This window comes from Choloepus didactylus, chromosome 21 (genome assembly GCF_015220235.1).
Source record: "Choloepus didactylus isolate mChoDid1 chromosome 21, mChoDid1.pri, whole genome shotgun sequence".
Classification (NCBI taxonomy): Eukaryota; Metazoa; Chordata; class Mammalia; order Pilosa; family Megalonychidae; genus Choloepus; species Choloepus didactylus.
Genome location: NC_051327.1, coordinates 53,037,065 through 53,059,420, shown reverse-complemented (window position 1 = coordinate 53,059,420; position 22,356 = coordinate 53,037,065). Strand labels below are relative to the sequence as shown.

At 36.3% G+C, this 22,356-nt stretch overlaps 1 pseudogene; it reads left to right on the top strand.

The window, feature by feature from the left end:
• Window positions 1-218: 218 nt before the first annotated feature.
• LOC119517335 overlaps window positions 219-22,356 on the top strand; it is a 39,594-nt pseudogene continuing 17,456 nt past the window's right edge.

Below are 22,356 nucleotides of genomic sequence, written 5' to 3'. Positions count from 1 at the left end.
ACAGGATGAGTTTGCCCTGGAGTTTAAGAGTGGGCCTTCTTCCCCATTTTTCAGGAAGACTGTTACCATCCCAGTGCTTTCAGATACCTGAGGGATTAAGGTGAGATTGGATGTCCTGTTGTTCAGGTCTCAGAGAGGGTGGAGCACATTCCCTAGGGATTGGAAAGAGCATGGCCGCCACTCCACTCTTGTGAGGACATTGAGAGTATAACCTGGATATGGCAGATATTCCAGGTGCCACCAAGATGCTTGAAGAGGGTGTAACAGAGAGCAATGGGGTCTCCCCAATGTTTGGAGATGTTGAAGTCCTCACCTTAAGTGTTTGTAGACAGCAGGGCTGCTGTGTAAGCCCTCAGAAAGGGTGGGGGCCTGCCAATCTCTCAAACTCCAATTATAAAACAGCATTCTAAACATGACTCTCAGACCTTGAAATCTAATGGAGTTTGCCCTGCAGGTTTTTGGAACTATTTGGGAACTTTGACCCCTGTTTCCCTTCCAAGTTCTCCCTATGGAAATGGGAAGGTTTGCCCTATGACTGTTCCTCCTCTGTATATTAGAAGCAGATAACTTTTTCTAAGTTTCACAGGTCTACAGTCAGAGTGGAATTTTGCCTTAGGATGGACCACATCTGCAAATAATATTTTTTGGTTAAATGTCATTATCTATTATTTTGTCCAAATTCAGTTTTCCTCAATTGTCCCATTAAAGTCCTTTTTAAAATTTAATTTCATTAAGATTGTTGACATATCATACAATTATCGAAAGATCCAAAGTGCACAATCAATTGTCCATGGTACCATCATACAACTGCGCATCCATCACCACTAATTTTTTTTTCAATTTTTAGAAAATTTCCATTACTCCAGAAAAGAAATAAAGACAAAAAAAGAAAACTCAAATCCTCCCATACCCCTAACCACCCTCCTTCCATTATTGACTCATAGTATTGGTATAGTACATTAGTTATAGTTGATTAAAGAATGTTAAAATACTACTAACTGTAGTACATAGTTTGCAATAGGTTTATATTTTCCCTACATACCCCTCTATTATTAACTTCTAGTTTTGCATTTGTTCTAGTTCATGAAAGAGATTTCTAATATTTGTACAGTTAATCACAGACATTGTCCACCATAAGATTCACTTTTTTATACACACCCATCTTTTAACCTCTAACTTTCCTTCTGGTGACATACATGACTCTAAGCTTCCCCTTTCCTCCACAGACACACACCATTCAGCACTGTTCATTATTCTCACAATAACATGCTACCATCACCTCTGTCCATTTCCAAACACTTAAGTTCAACCTAGTTGAACATTCTGCTCATAAGCAACTGCCCCCCATTTTTTAGACTCATTCTATATCCTGGTAACTTATATTTCATGTCTATGAGTTGATACATTATAAACAGTATCAGTTTATATTATCAGTGAGATCATGAAATATTAGTCCTTATATGTCTTATATGTCTGACTTATTTCAGTAAATATAGTGCCCTCAAGGTTTCTTCATCAACCCATTTATTTTTTTAAGACAATTTTGTTCACCCACTATACTTTTTGTCCTAAGAAAACAATCAATGGTTCCCAGTATAGTCACATATTTATGTATTCACCACCATCACCACTATCTATATACAGACATCTCCAAATCTTCCACAAAGAAGGAGGAAGAGTCAAAGGAGGTAGAGAGAGAAAAGAAAAAGAAAGAAAAAAATATGACATCTAAAGAACAAAAGGAAAGATAGAATTAAATTAAAGTAGAATAGAAGAGTCAGAAAATATCACCAATGCCAAGAGTCCCATACCCCTCCCTCATGCCCCCCTCTTATAGGCATTCAGCTTTTGTATATTGCCTTTGCTGCATTAAGGGAAGCATAATATAATGTTTTTGTTAACTATAGCCTCTAGTTTGCATTGATTATATTTTTTACCCAATACCACCATATTTTTAACATCTTGCAAGGTTGACAATCATTTGTTCTCCCTCATGTAAAAACATATTTGTACATTTTATCAAAATTCTTGAGCACTCTAGGTTTCACTGAGTTATACAGCCCCAGTCTTTATTTTTCCTCTTTCCTTCTGGTGTCCCACATGCTCCTAATCTTCCAGTTACAACCATACTCACAGTCATCTTTGTTCAGTGAACTTACATTGATGTGCTACCATCACCCAAAATTGTGTTCCAGACCTCTCTCTCCTGTCTTTTCCTATTTCTCTGTAGTGCTCCCTTTAGTATTTCCTGTAGAACATGTACATTGTTCACAAAGTCTGTCATTGATTTTTTTGTCAGAGAATAATTTAAACTCTCCCTCATATTTGAAGGACACTTTTGCTAGATATAGGATTCTTGGCTGGCAGTTTTTCTCTTTCAGTGTCTTAAATATATCACACCACTTCCTTTTTACCTCCATGGTTTCTACTGCAAAATCTGCACATAGACTTATCAAGCTCCCTTTGCTTGTAATGGATGAATTTTCTCTTGCTGCTTTCAGGATTCTCTCTTTGTCTTTGATGTTTGATAATCTTATTAAGTGTCTTGGCATAGGCCTATTCAGATCTATTCTGCTTTGGGTATGCTGAACTTTGATCTGTAATTTTATGTCTTTCATAAGAGATGGGAAATTTTCATTGATTATTTCTTCTGTTATTGCTTCTGCCCCCTTTCCTTTTTCTTCTCCTTCTGTGACACCCATGACATGTACATTCATGCACTTCATTTGGTCATTCAATTCCCTGATACATTGCTCATATTCTGTTCTATTCCCTATCTGTTCTTTTGTGTGTAGAATTTCAAGTGTCTTATTCTCCAGTTCCTGTGTGCTTTTTTCTGCCTCTTGAAATCTGCTGTTTTATGTATCTATTGTGTTTTTTCATCTCTTGTGTTGTGCCTTTAATTTCTATAGATTCTTCCAGTTGTTTTTTCAAACTTGATTTCTACCTAATTTTGCCCAATGTTTTCTTTACAGCCTTCATCTCTTTGGCTATATCTTTCCAGAACTCACTGATTTGATTTTTGATTTGATTTAGCATATTTCTTTGAAAATCTTTAATAGATTGTTTCATTAAAGTGAAACAATATCTGAGCTGTATTTTGATTGTGGTGTAAGTTTTTTCCTTTGGCTGGGCCATCTCTTCATTTTTCCTAGTGTAGATTGCAGTTTTCGCTTGTCTAGGCATCTGGTTTCCTTGATTACCCTAATCAGAATTTTCTAGACCAGAATGGGTTCAGATTTCAGAATGGGGTTATATTCAGTTTCAAGTATTCCTGAGGGTGTGCTTTGAGATTGACAGACTTTCCTGTGAGGTCTTTAGCTGCTGTGCTTTGCCTAGCCTGCCCAGCAGGTGTTGCCTGTCAGCCTGTCACTCTGATTAGTGTAAGGAGGTGTGCCCCTCTTAATTTCTGTTTTGGCTGTTTTCCCCCAGGCTCTGGGGTTTGGTTCTCAGGGGAAGACCTATGGTAGAGCTGGGCCCCATGTCCTTCCATTTAGGGATGATACACCCCTTAGGGAGTTACCATCTGCATTTGAATAGCTTCTTTGTCTCTTTGGCTCTGTTATCTCCACCCCCTTCTGGGTCAGATTGCTGTGAATTGAAAATTGCCAAGACTCTCTCCACTGAGCCCCTCAGGTTGGGAGAGAGAGAAAGGGACTGAAAGTCCCCTTTCAGAGCCAGTGCACACCATCCTCAGCTTCACTTGTCAGCCAGAAGCAACACCTGGTCCTCTGGGTGCCTCCTCCTGGGACAGCAGAATCCTCTGACTATCTAAAGTCAGTCATTGCTGAAAGGCCCTGTCTGCTTGTTAGATGTTTTTAGCTTGTATTCAGCAGTCCACATTTGTTAATTAAATCCCCAGTTGGAGTTGGGCTAAGCTTTCTCAGAGAGTGCTGCTTTCTACCACTGTAAGGTTTTTCAGGTTAGCCTGCCATGGGAGGAGGGGACTCCCAGCTTGTTTCCACAATTTTTACTTACAGATTTTATGCTACAATCTCAGACATTCCTCCAAATCCAGGTTTGTGTATGATGTGTGGACTGTCACAGTTGTCCCCCAGCAGTTATTCCAAATTATTTACTAGCTGTTCCTGTTTGTTTATTAGTTGCTTCAGGGGACTAACTAAATTCCACTCCTCTCTATTTCACCGTCTTATTTCCTCCTTCACCTGTAAATAATTTTGATAAGAATTTGTATTTATTTATTATTACTGAAATGATTTACACTTTGGGATATTGTGATGGAAAGAATGTATTTTGCATGTGGAAAGAACATTTTTTGGGGGATCCAGAGGTTGGAGTGTGCTGTTTTGAAGCTGTTATGTACTCCAGAAAAGACCATGTTCTTTTAATCCATTCTTGTGGGTTCAGACCTTTTGTGGGCTGGAAATTTTGATTGGGTTGTTTCAATTGTGATATGACCTAGCCCATTCAAAGTGGTCTTAACACTTTACTGGAGTCCTTTATGAGAGGATAAAAGGCAGAAACATTTTGGAAAGAGAGCAGAGAGAGAAACCCCCAGAGAAGCCAGAAGGACCCACAGGAGCTAAAGGAGAGAGCCACTGAAACCAGAACCCAGGAGAAAATGACTAGCAGACATCATCATGTGCCTTCCCATGTGACTGAGTAAACCTGGATGCCAGCAGCCTTTATTCAAGGAAGATATCCTCCTGTTGATGGCTTAATTTGGAAATTTTCACAGCTTTGAATTGTAACTTGTAACTTAATAAATCCCTATTGTAAAAATCTAACCTGCTTCTGGTATATTTCATTCCAGCAGCCTTAGTAAAATGAAATAGTTTTTACATGTCTTGGAATATTTCCAAAGGAAGCATTACTTTGTCCAACATGGCATCATTTTACATATATAAATTGTGTAAACTATATGCCTTTGTCTATGTTGAAACTGATACAGATCAAATATTGATTGAAGATTTATATTGTTTTTATTGTTTGTAATAATTTTTTCATTTAATAAAATTACAAGAGATGCCCTCAGTAGTTGATGTCTTGATATAACTTCTCATGGTTTATATCAAATCCTCAGCTATCATTATGAAGTTAATTCCCTTTCTGAATTCCCTGCAAAGGGCCTTCCTACAGTTACCTCACTTGCTCCATGTTCCCTTACATTCTAAGGTCCATCCAGGCCTCTGGACATCTCTTTGGTACTCTCTGGCTAAACAAAATAAGTTTTTATCCCATTATTTCCTTCCCATTGTCCAATTACAGAAATTTATTAGGCCCACTCTGAATCTCCCAGAACTTACTGAGATTATATGGCAATAATCATTATTGAACCTTAATGAAGGTTCAATGAAAACAAGATATAGTTCAAAGAATAACTTACAACTTGCTAGGATGTACAGGTGGACAAAGATCTGGAAAGCTAGCCTACCTACATCTGTGAATTCCTTTGATTCAGATCCTTGCTCATTTTCGAGCTCTCCCCCTATTGTCTATCTTTAAGAAAAGAACTTTCATCTGTCATCATTCCTCAGAGTTTATACCCAATTATCAAAGCCCTGCAAAATGATCTCCCATTACCATCCACCTGCTTCCACCTTATTTATTCTGCTTTGTTCTTTTTTTTCCCCTAAGATTTGTTTATGTTGAGGAGTGAACATTTAGTTTTTCTTTCAATTAATTAACTCTTTCCTAGCAGGGATGATTGTCCTGTGACTCCACCAATAACAATCTCATGAAAACAAGGTTATCAAAGAATTAATTCCTATGACTACATTTGAGATCCACACCAATAATTTTCAGGACCTAAATTTCTAATCAGTTATGAAAAGAGAACTAATCTTTCTCTATTGGAATACATACATGTTTGCTAGCAGATTGTGGTTTAACTCTATACTCAAAATTCCTCAAATTATGAATTTTCAGAAGCACTAACACAACACTAACTGTAATGTGGACATTATGCTGTCTTATTTAAAATGGTAAGCTATTTGGAACCACAGCATCTCAAAATTTATTTTCCTCATTATCATCTTCTGAGGTGGTTTTTCTGTACTAAAGGAATAAATTAGTTCAAAAGTGTTTCTAAATGTCTATTTCTTGCAAAAATTAGTGTTTGCAGCATCCCAGTATCATTTTATGGTTTCTGCCATTCATATAAGTTTTCCAACTGGGACAAAATCAGTTGTTCTAGTTTGCTAATGCTGTGGAATGCAAAACACCAGAGATGGACTGGCTTTTATAAAAAGGGGGTTTATTTGGCTATACAGTTACAGTCTTAAGGCCATAAAGTATCCAAAGTAACACATCAGTAATCGGGTACCTTCACTGGAGGATGGCCGATGGCGTCCGGAAAACCTCTGTTAGCTGGGAAGGCACGTGGCTGGCATCTGCTCAAAGTTCTGGTTTCAAAATGGCTTTCTCCCAGGACATTCCTCTCTAGCAAGCTTGCTCTTCTTCAAAACGTCACTCACAGCTGCACTCTCTTCAGTCTCTTTGAGTCAGCATGTTTTATATGGCTCCACTAATCAAGGCCCACCCTGAATGGGTGGGGTCACACCTCCATGGGAGTATCCCACCGAAGTCACCACCCACAGCTGGGTGGGGCACATTCCAAGCAAATCTAACCATCACCAAAACGTCTGCCCCACAAGACCACAAAGGTAATGGCATTTGGGGGACACAATACATTCAAACCAGCACATCAGTTTTAGTCATGATTGTCCCCTTGTATATCACTGAATTGCTCTTTCAAATTAACAAAAATAATATTGTTTCTAGAAAGGAAGAGATTAGGATTAGGACCCAGGATGCCCTACCTATGTCTATCAATATCTTACTGATAACTCAGTCCACAAATCAGACAAATTCATATTATTAATGTGCATGAAAAATGCACTCTTCCCTTTTTTTCTCATAGTAAAGTAGAAAGCAAATGCTGAGAAAAAACTGTTCTATGATTGTGTGTTCATCAGTTCAATATAGAAAAATGGTACATTTAACTCTCAAGTTAATAGTATTTCACTCTTCATTCTCAGCTCAATGATCTTTCCATCAAAAAAATTCTTTAAGTTCCTTTGCTCACATTGGACTTCTCTTCTTTACATTTAACACAGTCTTCATTTAATATTTGTTGATGTGAAAGTGTGATTACCATCTAGATCTCCCACAACACTAACCTGTAACTCCCATAAAAATGGGATTTTGTCTGTCCAAACAATTGTATCCCCAGAATATAATGTAGATCCTGAACATGTAGTTTACTCAGAAAATGCATATATTTGAGTGAAGACTCAAGAAACAAGTAGTAATTAATAGCAATAGTTAGCATTTCTTTGCAGCTCATCTGTTACTGGGCAATATATAATGTTTACATATACTAACTCACTATATCCTCATATCAGCTCCAAGAGGTGAGTCTCCTACAACCTATCACCACAGATTACAGATGAGAAAACAGAGGCATATATATTTAAGTAATTTGCTCAAGGTCGCATAACTTTTATGAATGATACCAGCATTTAAATTTAAGTTTCTTGATGACAGAAACCCTGCTTTTAAGCACTTCAATACATAGTTTGAATGAACAAAGTGATCTTTTCAATTTTTCCAAACATTTTCAGTTCTTGTGACAATACCTTATGAAGTAGTGAAGTTTTTCAGTATGCCAATGACTGAGAAAGAAATGTATTAAAGAAGTAGGGGAGAATTGGTACCCAATATTGCAGAGGGCCTGTGGATTTTTGGCAGCTGGTATTTGGAAAGAAAGCATTGCACTGATGATGTCCTGTTTGGATATTTTCTTGGTATTAAAACTGTAAGCTTGTAAACTAATTAATTCCCATTGTTAAAAGCCAAACCATTTTATGGTATCTGCCTTCATCAGCTTAGAGAACTAAAACTATTTGCTTTTTAATTTTTAATTACTTTAAAATAATTACCTAATGAAAAACTAAGTTGATGAATTTTGGGTTTAAACCTTATAGAAAAGAAATATTTGTGGCTAAAACAACACCATGGGAAAGAAGAATTTAATCCCAATCACTTTACCATTCTGATGTTATAAGTTATATAGTATATTATTTAGGTAGACTATGAAAATCAAATATGCATTTAATAATCTCTGGGGAAATTACTAAAAAGAGAGAAGACAAAAATACAAGCATAAGTGATTAAAGTAAAGATATCAGTATAGTCACTGTACCAGATTGTATATATTATGTCCCCCAGAAAAAGCCATGCTCTTTGATGCAATCTTGTTGGGGCAGACACATTAGTGGGGATTAAGTTGGAGCATTTGGATTAGGCTGTTTCCATGGAAATGTGCCCCACCCAACTGTGGGTGATAACTCTGATTGGATAATTTCCATGGAGGTATGTCCCAGCCCATACATCACGGGCCTTGATTAGTTTACTGGAACACTATATAAGCTCAGATAGAAGGAGCAGTCTTGCTACAGCCAAGAGGGACACTTTGAAGAACACACAGGAGCTGAGAAGAGAGGAGCTGCATATGAGAGACAGTTTGAAGATGGTCATTGAAAGCAGACTTTTGCTCTGGAGAAGCTAGGAGAGGAAAAATGCCCCAAGAGCAACTAATATTGACATTTTTGAGGAACTGCAGCCTAGAGAGGAACATCCTGAGAAAAAGCCATTTTGAAACCAGAACTCTGGAGCAGACACCATCCACATGCCTTACAGCTAACAGAGGTTTTCTGGACACCATTGGCCATCCTCCAGTGAAGGTACCCTTTGTTGATGGACACTTTATGGCCTTAAGACTCTAACTGTGTAACCAAATAATCCCCCTTTTATAAAAGCCAAACCGTTTCTGGTGTTTTGCATTCTGGCATCATTAGCAAACTAGAATACTCACTTACAAACATTAGAAGGATAGTAAGAAAATGTTGTAATCAACTGTTTTGGAAACTGTTTTCCAAATGTGAAAATATCAACCTTGCTTCATACTGGAATTTGGATAGAATGCTATATGAAACCTCTTTAATGATGCAGAAGAGAATAGAGATAGCAAAGTAGCAAAATATTGCTGCCAACAGAAACAAACAGGATACATATTCAAAATAATAGACTGTATACAAATGAAAGCAAGGTCAGCAAAGTACATTAAAAAAAACTGAAAATGTGAAGAGCCTATAAATAAATGATAAGACAAATGGTAGCAAGACATGATGAGAGGGAAACTTGTAACTCTAAATGCTTACATTAAAAATGAAGAAAGTCTTCAAATCAGAAATAATGTCAAACTGGAAGAACTAGAAAAAGAAGTGCAAACTAAAAACTCAGTGAGAAGGCAAAAAAATAGTAACAAAAATTAGAATGTAGATAAATGAAACAGAACAGAAAAAATATAGAAAGAATAAGCAAAACCAAAGGTTGATTCTTTGAAATGGTCAGTAAAATTGACAAATTTGATGAATCTTTAGTCTGATAAAAATAAAGGAGAAAGGATACAAATAATGAAAGTCAGAAATGGAAAAAGGGACATTATTAAGAACCCAGCTGAAATAAAAAAGAATATATGATATTATGAACAAGTATGCACCAATAAATTAGATAACCGAGATGAAATGGGCAAATACTTATAAACACACAAACTCCCTACTTTGACTCAGGAGAAATAGAAGAGTTCAACAAACCAATTAATGTAAGGGATTGAATCAGTAAAACTTTGCAAAAAAAAAAAAAAAATACTGTCCAGGACCACCTTGATTCACAGGAGAATTCTATCAAACATCCCAAGAAAACTTAACTCTGATTTAGATTATACAAATGGTAACAGAATAAAAATGTTAAAAAAAAAATCTAGTAGGGGAAGTTTCCATAACTTTTTTGAAATTATAAATAATTTTTAAATTGTAAAATTTAGTGTACATAAAAACATGATTAATTGACAGTCATAAGTCAAAGCAAAATTTTTGTCATTTTGCTTCTGATTTTTAAGTAAAAAGAAACAATGCACTAAAAAAGGAAAAACACAATACATACACAAGATGATATTCATCTAAAAAGTATAATAAAAACAAATGGTTTTCAAAGACATCTCTATTTGTAAACAAATCAAAGAAGAATTACAATAAATATAGCTTCTAGACAACATTGAGTTAAAAGCAAAAATATGTCATACTACCATAATTTGTATGGACATTATTCAGGAAAAGTTAAAACTTTAATATAAATTCCAGATAATAAGGAAAATAATGCACATTTCAACATTTCAATTAACTAATCATCAGAGATCAGCTAGTGAAAATTCGTTAATATTTTACTTCTAAAACAGAAGTTGAACTTCATTTTAATCTTTCAAAAATCATTTAAAAATGAGAAAAACATAATTCTAAGAAGAAAATCTTAACATAAAGTAACAGAAGACAAATCACTTAAATGAATATATGTGTATAGATAGATAGATAAATAGATGTATATTTAATAACCATCACTTGAGTTTAAATAAAAAATATTCAAATTATTGACAAATGGATAAAACATACTTTCTTAAAAATACCCTAAAGAGCATAGAAAATTAAAACTGTAATTCCAGATAATGTAGAAGAATCTTATAAAGGAACTTTTAGCAACTTACCTTATAAATATTTAAGTAATGAAATAAAATTTGGATTCATTATCAATTCTTAACTTTTCTCAATTACATTTTAAAACAATTGAACCAAGAATTTAAGTGAAAAATTTATTTCTTTTTAGGAGCATAAACTTACAGAAATCAGGAAAAGGAAACAATTTTTAATAGTCCAGAAATTAAACAAAGAAAATTTATTGAAGCTTGTTGACACATCACAGAATGATGGAGTATTCAAATCATTGGCAGGTAAACAAAAGAGAGAGATCACTGCATGCAGACAAGTAACTACATGAATTTACAAAACTTCAGCTCTTAAAAACATTGCTAGATGAGATTCCTGATTTCCCTTATGAAACATGAAAACATTCATCTCTCAATGTTAAATGACATAGAAATTACCAAAGTTTATAGTAATGAGTGGAAACCAAAAGCTGCAAAAGAGAAATAGAAAATGACAAAAATTGTGTATATTTAGGTTTTATATATCTATATAGACACATATGTAAGATTTGTAGACATGACCATGAAAAAACTAACAAACATGGTTAATATTTCTATTTCCCTTAAGAACTTAAATTATTTTCCAAATTTTCTTCAGTGTTCAAATATCCTTTTTTCTAAATGTGATTTTATCATAAGATTTTACTTTGCCCTAAGACCAAATATTGAAGTACTCTTTTGCTTTTTAGGTATTTGTTTATAAATAATATTAGCTAAGAGTAATTATAAGACACCAGCAAAGATTTTCATAACAAAATCTATTGTGCATTCAAAATTTTATAAGACTGTAACTATTCTGATGGTAGAGATCAACATTTATTTGTAGGGCATTAGATACTTTCTCTTCATCATCTGATTTAATCTTTACATGGGTTTAGAATTATTACTATTTTTGTAGAGTTAAGGAAAATGTAATTAAAATTGCAGTGACTTACTAAGGGTTATACTGCTGAAAACCTGGAGATCTAGAATCTAAACCCTGGATTGTCAAGCCTAAAACAACATTTATGACTATGCTATATTCCTCTCTACAGAATAAAATGACTTCTGAAAATACTCTCCATAATAAAATGCTTTGTGATTGGAACATGCATGGGGATTTCTATGACAAAATTCAAAGAATAAAACCACATTTTTTTTTGGGGGGGGATGTACTTCCCCCAAAAACGAGATATGTTTAACAAAGGTTTAACACATATTTCACGGCTACCAATTACTATGTAGCATTCTGGAAACATATTCATGGAAATGTTCCAGATAATGTGTGGTCAAGTAGAAAATGCTTCAAAAGAAGTTCAAGCAAATTAAAGAATGTGATTGTATTTACAGAGAGACCAAGTAAATACCAATATAAGAAAGAAAGAAAAGATGAATTTAAATATTCAGCATCACTCATTTCAATTACCTGGAACCAGCTCTCTTCTATATTCACTGTTGTAAACTGTTGAAAATCAAAGGTGATATTTAGTAAAAATAACTTCAAAATACTATTTGTTTTTATGAATGATCTGGCATTTAAAAAATTAGTGATTTAGAAACTCAAATAAATAGTAGTTTAGAAAATACAACTGAAAGATATCTGAGTATGACTTCCAAGTATAAATTAGGTATAAATTATTTGATTTAATATAATAGAATTTCATATGTATTACATAATTAAAATGAACTTGAAACTGTTATAAATGCTTCCTATTATTTGCCAATTGTCCAGATGAAAATATTATACCAAAGGGAGAACTAGTTTACAAAATGTTTAGATAAGAAGGGCACAGAATAGCATCTATTCAATGTTGTTGCCTTTGTGATTCCAGCAACTCTTTTTTCCAGAGATCATGCTCATGACACTATATCCCTATTCTAAAATCAATTTCAGAGAGATATAAAAAGTACTAGCTATATATCAAATAATGATAAAGAGATTTACTGTAGCATTTACTGTTCTTTTGTATCCAATATTACTTAATACAAAGTAACAGATCATAAACTAAATCCTCAGGTTACTTTCCTGGGGAGGATTAATATTATAGAACACACTTTACTATCTATTTTCAGATATATGTCATTTAAGTGATATTTAAAATCATATTTCTTCAAAAATATTTTCATGATATGTACATTGCTTGATAGCTTTGATTCTATGATTTCTATATTCCCATTTCTACAAAACCTAGAATTACTTAGGTAAGGCATACATGATATGCATATGTATATGCATATTTTTCTAATAATATCTCCCTTTTTTAAATAAAATAAAAGACTCTAAAATTTAGAATAATACTTACCATTAGCCAAACTTTGAAAAAAAACTTCTTCCAATATTTTCTGTCTAGAAATATGTCAACCTCTAGTTTTCTTACAAATAAAATATGTAAACTATTTAAGAGGATTAATATTTCTGTGAAAAAAATTGTGATCCTTTGAGTTATCTTATGTTTAAATTTTTGTGCATGTATTTCTGATTTGTTCTGAGGTACTGGACAAATAGAAAGTTCACCTGGAAATTGTGTCACTAGTTTACCAAGGAGCTACTGTGAACAGAGCAAAGGAGAGTATCCCAAGCCTGGTCCCCTGATAATGCCATGGCACTTCTTATATTGAATAGAGCTGATAATACATCATTTGATAATCTCTGGGACTAATTTCAAAGGCAGATTACTTGGTAGGATTTCAGTGATAAAAAGTTCAAAGACATATTCATACCTGTTAAATATGTAACAGAGTGCTAACTTCCCCATAGAAACCCAAAATGATGACTATCATATTTTGTTATTTTTTCTGATACTCTAATTTGTGAATGGGTAAGGCATTTCTAGAGATATATTTAATTAATCCATCCCACCAGGGAAGGAATAGCACATTTTTCAGAATGAAACCTTTTCTATATTTGAAAGTGTGACACCATCACGGGAGAAAACATTGTTTATTGCACAAAAAATGGAATACAACAAAATTCAAAGAGGAAAATGAAATTTGTTCATAAATGTTAATATTTAGATGTATTTTCTTCCAATGATTTTTCTTTGGGCATATAATGCTTATTTATTAGGTTTACTTATGTATTTACATAATTTTTAGATCACTGTATTTTCAGCAGTATTCAAATTTTATTATTAAATATTTATAATACACATTGACCTATGTTTTATGAGACTTTTTAAAAACTCACAATTTCATTTATTTTGCATTGGTTGGTGAAGAATAACAAACTTCTTTCTAGGAGTGTGCACCAGCTGATAAATGGGCATTTTTGAGGCAAAAAAAAAGGAAAGCAAGGTGGATTTTCACCATTCATTTATGGCAGTGTCACCTATTTCATCTACACAGAAGATGTATTGTTGTATTCAACCACGACAATGTTTGTGTAACTTGTTTCATTATTTTAGTGTACTGTTTTTTATTGTATTTAAAGAAATATGAGAGAAGAAATTAAAAATCAATCTGCATTGAGTAAACATTTTATTATCAATTTAACGGCTAAACCTCACGTCCTCATTATATAACCTAGGGAAATGTCTTGTGAATATTACATTAATTGGCTAAAATAAAATCATCATTTGTGTATCTGTGATGATTTAAAGCTATACACTTTAAGCTATGTTTAAAGTATGTATTCCAGAAAAGATCACTCTTAAAGCTAATCAATTCCTGTAGGTGTGGGCCCAGTGTAAGTAGGATCGTTCAGTGACTAGGACCTTAAGTTGAGATGTGACCCACCTCATACAGGGTGAGTCTTTTTTTTTTTTTTTTTTTTTTTAATCATCATTTTATTGAGATATATTCACATACCACGCAGTCATACAAAACAAATTGTACTTTCGATTGTTTACAGTACCATTACATAGTTGTACATTCATCACCTAAATCAATCCCTGACACCTTCATTAGCACACACACAAAAATAACAAGAATAATAATTAGAGTGAAAAAGAGCAATTGAAGTAAAAAAGAACACTAGGTACCTTTGTCTGTTTGTTTGCTTCCCCTACTTTTCTACACATCGATCCATAAACTAGACAAAGTGGAGTTTGGTCCTTATGGCATTCCCAATCCCACTGTCACCCCTCATAAGCTACATTTTTATACAACTGTCTTCGAGATTCATGGGTTCTGGGTTGTAGTTTAATAGTTTCAGGTATCCACCACCAGCTACCCCAATTCTTTAGAACCTAAAAAAGGTTGTCTAAAGTGTGCGTAAGAGTGCCCACCAGAGTGATCTCTCGGCTCGTTTTGGAATCTCTCTGCCACTGAAGCTTATTTCATTTCCTTTCACATCCCCCTTTTGGTCAAGATGTTCTCCATCCCACGATGCCGGGTCTACATTCCTCCCCGGGAGTCATATTCCACGTTGCCAGGGAGATTCACTTCCCTGGGTGTCTGATCCCACGTAGGGGGGAGGGCAGTGATTTCACCTTTCAAGTTGGCTTAGCCAGAGAGAGAGGGCCACATCTGAGCAACAAAGAGGCATTCAGGAGGAGACTCTTAGGCACAAATACAGGGAGGCCTAGCCTCTCCTTTGCAGCAACCGTCTTCCCAAGGGTGAAACTTATGGTAGAGGGCTCAACCCATCAAACCACCAGTCCCCTATGTCTGTGGTCATGTTAGCAACCATGGAGGTGGGGTAGGCGAATACCCCTGCATTCTCCACAGGCTCCTCAAGGGGGCACTACATCTTTTTTTTTTTTTTTTTTTTTCCTTGTTTGTCTTTTTTCTTTTTTTTTTTTTTAACTTTCCCTTCTTTTTTCAAATCAACTGTATGAAAAAAAAAGTTAAAAAGAAAACAAACATACAATAAAAGAACATTTCAAAGAGACCATAGCAAGGGAGTAAGAAAAAGACAACTAACCTAAGATAACTGCTTAACTTCCAACATGTTCCTACTTTACCCCAAGAAAGTTACATACTATAGCAACATTTCAGTGAACTTGTTCCTACTACATCCATCAGAAATTAACAGACCATAGTCATTTCTGGGCATCCCCAGAACGTTAAATAGCTTATCTCTTCTTCTTGGATTATTGTTCCCCCTTCCTTAATTGCTCTCTACTGCTAGATCCCCTACATTCTACATTATAAACCATTTGTTTTACATTTTTCAAAGTTCACATTAGTGGTAGCATATAATATTTCTCTTTTTGTGCCTGGCTTATTTCGCTCAGCATTATGTCTTCAAGGTTCATCCATGTTGTCATATGTTTCACCAGATCGTTCCTTCTTACTGCTGCGTAGTATTCCATCGTGTGTATATACCACATTTTATTTATCCACTCATCTGTTGATGGACATTTGGGTTGTTTCCATCTCTTGGCAATTGTGAATAATGCTGCTATGAACATTGGCGTGCAGATATCTGTTCGTGTCACTGCTTTCCGATCTTCCGGGTATATCCCGAGAAGTGCAATCGCTGGATCGAATGGTAGCTCTATCTCTAGTTTTCTAAGGAACTGCCAGACTGACTTCCAGAGTGGCTGAACCATTATACAGTCCCACCAACAATGAATAAGAGTTCCAATTTCTCCACATCCCCTCCAGCATTTGTAGTTTCCTGTTTGTTTAATGGCAGCCATTCTAACCGGTGTTAGATGGTATCTCATTGTGGTCTTAATTTGCATCTCTCTAATAGCTAGTGAAGCTGAACATTTTTTCATGTGTTTCTTGGCCATTTGTATTTCCTCTTCAGAGAACTGTCTTTTCATATCTTTTGCCCATTTTATAATTGGGCTGTCTGTACTATTGTCATTGAGTTGTAGGATTTCTTTGTATATGCAAGATATCAGTCTTTTGTCAGATACATGGTTTCCAAAAATTTTTTCCCAATGAGTTGGCTGCCTCTTTACCTTTTTGAGAAATTCCTTTGAGGTGCAGAAACTTCTAAGCTTGAGGAGTTCCCATTTATCTATTTTCTCTTTTGTTGCTTGTGCTTTGGGTGTAAAGTCGAGGAAGTGGCCTCCTAATACAAGGTCTTGAAGATGTTTTCCTACATGATCTTCTAGGAGTTTAATGGTACTTTCTTTTATATTGAGATCTTTGGTCCATTTTGAGTTAATTTTTGTGTAGGGGGTGAGGTAGGGGTCCTCTTTCATTCTTTTGGATATGGATATCCAACTCTCCCAGCCCCATTTGTTGAAAAGACCATTATGGCTCAGTTCGGTGACTTTGGGGGCCTTATCAAAGATCAGTCGGCCATAGATCTGAGGGTCTATCTCTGAATTCTCAATTCGATTCCATTGATCTATATGTCTATCTTTGTGCCAGTACCATGCTGTTTTGGCAACTGTGGCTTTATAATAAGCTTCAAAGTCAGGGAGTGTAAGTCCTCCCACTTCGTTTTTCTTTTTTAAAGTGTCTTTAGCAATTCGAGGCATCTTCCCTTTCCAAATAAATTTGATAACTAGCTTTTCCAAGTCTGCAAAGTAGGTTGTTGGAATTTTGATTGGGATTGCATTGAATCTGTAGATGAGTTTGGGTAGAATTGACATCTTAATGACATTTAGCCTTCCTATCCATGAACATGGAATATTTTTCCATCTTTTAAGGTCCCCTTCTATTTCTTTTAGTAGACTTATGTAGTTTTCTTTGTATAGGTCTTTTACATCTTTGGTTAAGTTTATTCCTAGGTACTTGATTTTTTTAGTTGCTATTGAAAATGGTATCTTTTTCTTGAGTGTCTCTTCAGTTTGTTCATTTCTAGCATATAGAAACATTACTGACTTATGTGCATTAATCTTGTATCCCGCTACTTTGCTAAATTTGTTTATTAGCTCTAGTAGGTGTATCGTTGATTTCTCAGGGTTTTCTAGATATAAGATCATATCATCTGCAAACAATGACAGTTTTACTTCTTCTTTTCCAATTTGGATGCCTTTTATTTCTTTGTCTTGCCGGATTGCCCTGGCTAGCACTTCCAGCACAATGTTGAATAACAGTGGTGACAGCGGGCATCCTTGTCTTGTTCCTGATCTTAGAGGGAAGGCTTTCAGTCTCTCACCATTGAGTACTATGCTGGCTGTGGGTTTTTCATATATGCTCTTTATCATGTTGAGGAAGTTTCCTTCAATTCCTACCTTTTGAAGTGTTTTTATCAAAAAGGGATGTTGGATTTTGTCAAATGCTTTTTCAGCATCTATTGAGATGATCAATTGATTTTTCCCTTTCGAGTTTTTAATGTGTTGTAATACATTGATTGTTTTTCTTATGTTGAACCATCCTTGCATGCCTGGAATGAACCCCACTTGGTCATGGTGTATGATTTTTTTAATGTGTCTTTGGATTCGATTTGCAAGTATTTTGTTGAGGATTTTTGCATCTATATTCATTAGGGAGATTGGCCGGTAGTTTTCCTTTTTTGTAGCATCTTTGCCTGGTTTTGGTATTAGATTGATGTTAGCTTCATAAAATGAATTAGGTAGTGTTCCATTTTTTTCAATGTTTTGAAAGAGTTTGAGTAAGATTGGTGTCAGTTCTTTCTGGAAAGTTTGGTAGAATTCCCCTGTGAAGCCATCTGGCCCTGGGCATTTATTTGTGGGAAGATTTTTGATGACTGATTGGATCTCTTTGCTTGTGATGGGTTGGTTGAGGTCTTCTATTTCTTCTCTGGTCAGTCTAGGTTGTTCATATGTTTCCAGGAAATTGTCCATTTCTTCTACATTATCCAGTTTGTTGCCATACAGTTGTTCATAATATCCTCTTATAATTTTTTTAATTTCTTCAGGATCTGCAGTTATGTCACCTTTTTCATTCATTATTTTGTTTATATGGGTCTTCTCTCTTTTTGATTTTGTCAGTCTAGCTAGGGGCTTGTCAATCTTGTTGATCTTCTCAAAGAACCAACTTTTGGTGATATTTATCCTTTCTATTGTTTTTTTGTTCTCTATGTCATTTATTTCTGCTTTAATCCTTGTTATTTCTTTTCTTGTACTTGGTTTAGGATTGGTTTGCTGTTCATTTTCTAGCTTCTTCAGTTGATCCATTAGTTCTTTGATTTTGGCTCTTTCTTCCTTTTTAATATATGCGTTTAGTGCTATAAATTTCCCCCTTAGCACTGCTTTTGCTGCATCCCATAGGTTTTGGTATGTTGTGTTCTCATTTTCATTCATTTCTATATATTTAGCAATTTCTCTTGCTATTTCTTCTTTAACCCACTGATTGTTTAGGAGTGTGTTGTTTAACCTCCAGGTATTTGTGAATTTTCTAAGTCTCTGATGGTTATTGACTTCTAATTGTATTCCATTGTGGTCAGAGAATGTGCTTTGAATAATTTCAATCTTTTTAAATTTATTGAGGCTTGTTTTATGTCCCAGCATATGATCTATTCTGGAGAAAGTTCCGTGAGCACTAGAAAAGTATGTGTATCCTGTTGATTTGGGATGTAATGTCCTGTAGATGTCTGTTAAATCTAATTCATTTATCAGATTGTTTAGGTTTTCAATTTCCTTATTGGTCTTCTGTCTGGTTGATCTATCTATAGGAGAGAGTGATGTGTTGAAGTCTCCCACAATTATTGTGGAAACATCAATTGCTTCCTTTAGTTTTGCCAAAGTTTCTCTCATGTATTTTGTGGCACCTTGATTGGGTGCATAGACATTTATGATTGTTATTTCTTCTTGCTGAATTGCCCCTTTTATTAGTATGTAGTGGCCTTCTTTGTCTCTCAAAACATCCCTGCATTTGAAGTCTATTTTATCTGAGATTAATATTGCTACACCTGCTTTCTTTTGGCTGTAGCTTGCATGAAATATTTTTTTCCATCCTTTCACTTTCAGTTTCTTTGTGTCCCTGTGTCTAAGATGAGTCTCTTGTATGCAACATATTGATGGTTCATTTTTTTTGATCCATTCTGCGAATCTATATCTTTTAATTGGGGAGTTTAATCCATTTACATTCAACGTTAAAACCGTGAAGGCATTTCTTGAATCGGCCATCTTATCCTTTGGATTATGTTTGCCATATTTTTCCCTCTCTCTATTAATATCCTTTATTGTACCCATACCGAATCTCTTTAGTACTGAACCTTTCTCCAAGTCTCTCTGTCCTGTCTTTGTTTGTCTGTCTGTAGGGCTCCCTTTAGTATCTCCAGTAGGGCAGGTCTCTTGTTAGCAAATTCTCTCAGCATTTCTTTGTCTGTGAAAAATTTAAGCTCTCCCTCAAATTTGAAGGACAGCTTTGCTGGATAAAGTATTCTTGGCTGGAAATTCCTCTCACTCAGAATTTTAAATATATCGTGCCACTGCCTTCTTGCCTCCATGGTGGCTGCTGAGTAGTCACTACTTAGTCTTATGCTGTTTCCTTTGTATGTGGTGAATTGCTTTTCTCTTGCTGCTTTCAGAACTTGCTCCTTCTCTTCTATGTTTGACAGTGTGATCAGTATATGTCTCGGAGTGGGTTTTTTTGGATTTATTCTATTTGGAGTTCGCTGAGCATTTATGATTTGTGTATTTATGTTGTTTAGAAGATTTGGGAAGTTTTCCCCCAACAATTTCTTTGAATACTCTTCCTAGACCTTTACCCTTTTCTTCCCCTTCTGGGACACCAATGAGTCTTATATTCGGACGTTTCATATTATCTATCATATCCCTGAGGTCCATTTCGAGTTTTTTCAATTTTTTTCCCCATTCTTTCTTTTATGTTTTCATTTTCCATTCTGTCATCTTCCAGGTCACTGATTCGTTGTTCAACTTCCTCTAGTCTTGTACTATGAGTGTCCAGAATCTTTTTAATTTGGTCAACAGTTTCTTTAATTTCCATAAGATCATCCATTTTTTTATTTAGTCTTGCAATGTCTTCTTTATGCTCTTCTAGGGTCTTCTTGATTTCCTTCATATCCCGTACTAGGGTCTCATTGTTCATCTTTAGTTCTTTGAGTAGCTGCTCTAGGTGTGTCTCTTCTGGTCTTTTGATTTGGGTGCTTGGGCTTGGGTTATCCATATCGTCTGGTTTTTTCATATGCTTTATAATTTTCTGTTGTTTTTGGCCTCGTGGCATTTGCTGACCTTGATAGGGTTCTTTTAGGGTTTGTAGACCAGTTGAAGTCCTTATCTCTAATTTATCAGATCTACAGCTTCGTGGAGTACACTTTCTCTAACTAACCAGCAGGTGGCGTCCACGAGCCACCTGTTCTCCACAAGCCAGATCTCCCCTGCTTAGCCTTTTTGGTGAGTGGGGGAGTGAGTCTTGTGGGGCCCAATTGGTGTCCCAAGCTTGCGTGTGTAGTTGGTGTTGCCTGCCCTGTATGTGGGGCGTGTTTCTGGGCAGTCGGGGAGGGGGGGTGGCCCTAACAATCAAATCTCCCTGATGATCCTAGAGTTTTAAAGCTACTGCAATAGTCTAATCCTTCAGTTCAGTCCTGCCACAGTTTGTCTCTGCCACTGACCCACAAGTCTTTGGTATTGGCGTATGGCTCCTGAGACTTGCAAGTGGGCCCCTCTTCCAGGCTGTGCACCCCGGGTCCTCTGTTGAGGGATGACTGTGCTATGTCGCAGGTGAGTGCCGTCCCCCCAGGGCAGTTCTGGGCTGCTGGGCTGTGTTGGGAGGCTCCCAGTCTGCTCAAATGATGGCTGAATGGGGCTCTGTTAATTCACACTGCTCCCCCTTCCCAGCTCTGGGACATTCAGCTGAGGTTGCAGGGAAGGCTAATGTCCACGCCCAGTTTTGTGGTGTGTGCCTGTTATCTGAAGCACTTCCGTCACACTGGGTTGTCTGGGGCAGCTCTGGGCTATGGGGCTGGCGATGGGCAGGAGTGTTTCCTGTCCACCAGGATGGTGGCTGTGAGCGGACACCCCCCTTTTCTTGGGAAGTTGTGGTGTTTAGTGAATTTTCTCAGCCACTGGATTATTGCCTTTTGTCTCAGAGCTCTCTTAGTTCTGCTCTTGACTTGACGTGCCCAAATTTCAATTCTTTGAAGCTTTCTGTATTGAGCTTCTTAGAGTAATTGTTTTAGAAAAAGCAAAAAGGATTTAAAAAAAAAAAAAAAAAAAAAAAAACGGCCCTCCTCAGAGATCTAATGGGTTATTGAAATGCTAATAGACAAAGCAACCAGGGCCATTAAGGAAAAGTGCCCAGGGCAGAGAGATCAGCCTTGCTTCGGGATTTGCATATGCGCCTCAAGGCCTGATCTCCGCCCTTCCCCTTTCTGTGTTCACCAGAACTCCAAAAATCCTCTGCTTTTATTTTGGAGTTTTTCGTGTTGTTTTTTTTCTATGCCTGTCTCCTCTCTGCTGGGCTGGCTGCTCTCAGAGTCTCTGGTGTCTGGCCTCAGTCTATCTATGGTTGGAGTTTGAATCAGTAGAATGAGTTTCCGTTAAGAGCAGCCACTGCAATTCTCCCTTCTCCTTCCTGGAGCTGACAGCCCCTCCTCCCCCGGGACTGAGCCTGGCAGGGAGGGGCGCGGGTCCCCTGGCCGCAAAAACTTACAGATTTCGCTGATCTCAGCAGTTCCACGTTTTCATGAGTGTTGTATGAAGTATGCCCAAAGACAGATTGCTCTGTGGTGTCCAGTCCACGCAGTTCCTGGCTTTTTACCTACTTTCCTGGAGGAGTAACTAAAACATACAGCTCACCAGTCTGCCATCTTGCCCCGCCTCCACAGGGTGAGTCTTAATCCTCTTACTTGAGTCCTTGATAAGAGGATAAATGACACAGAGAAGACACAGAAAAGTCCTAGAGAAGCTAAGATAAAAGGACATACACAGCAGCTCATGAGGGAGCCACTGAAGCCAGAATCTGGAAGCAACAAAACCCAGGAGAGAGGAGAGAGACTGAGATGTTGCCGTGCACCTGGTCATAGGACAGAGGAATTGAGG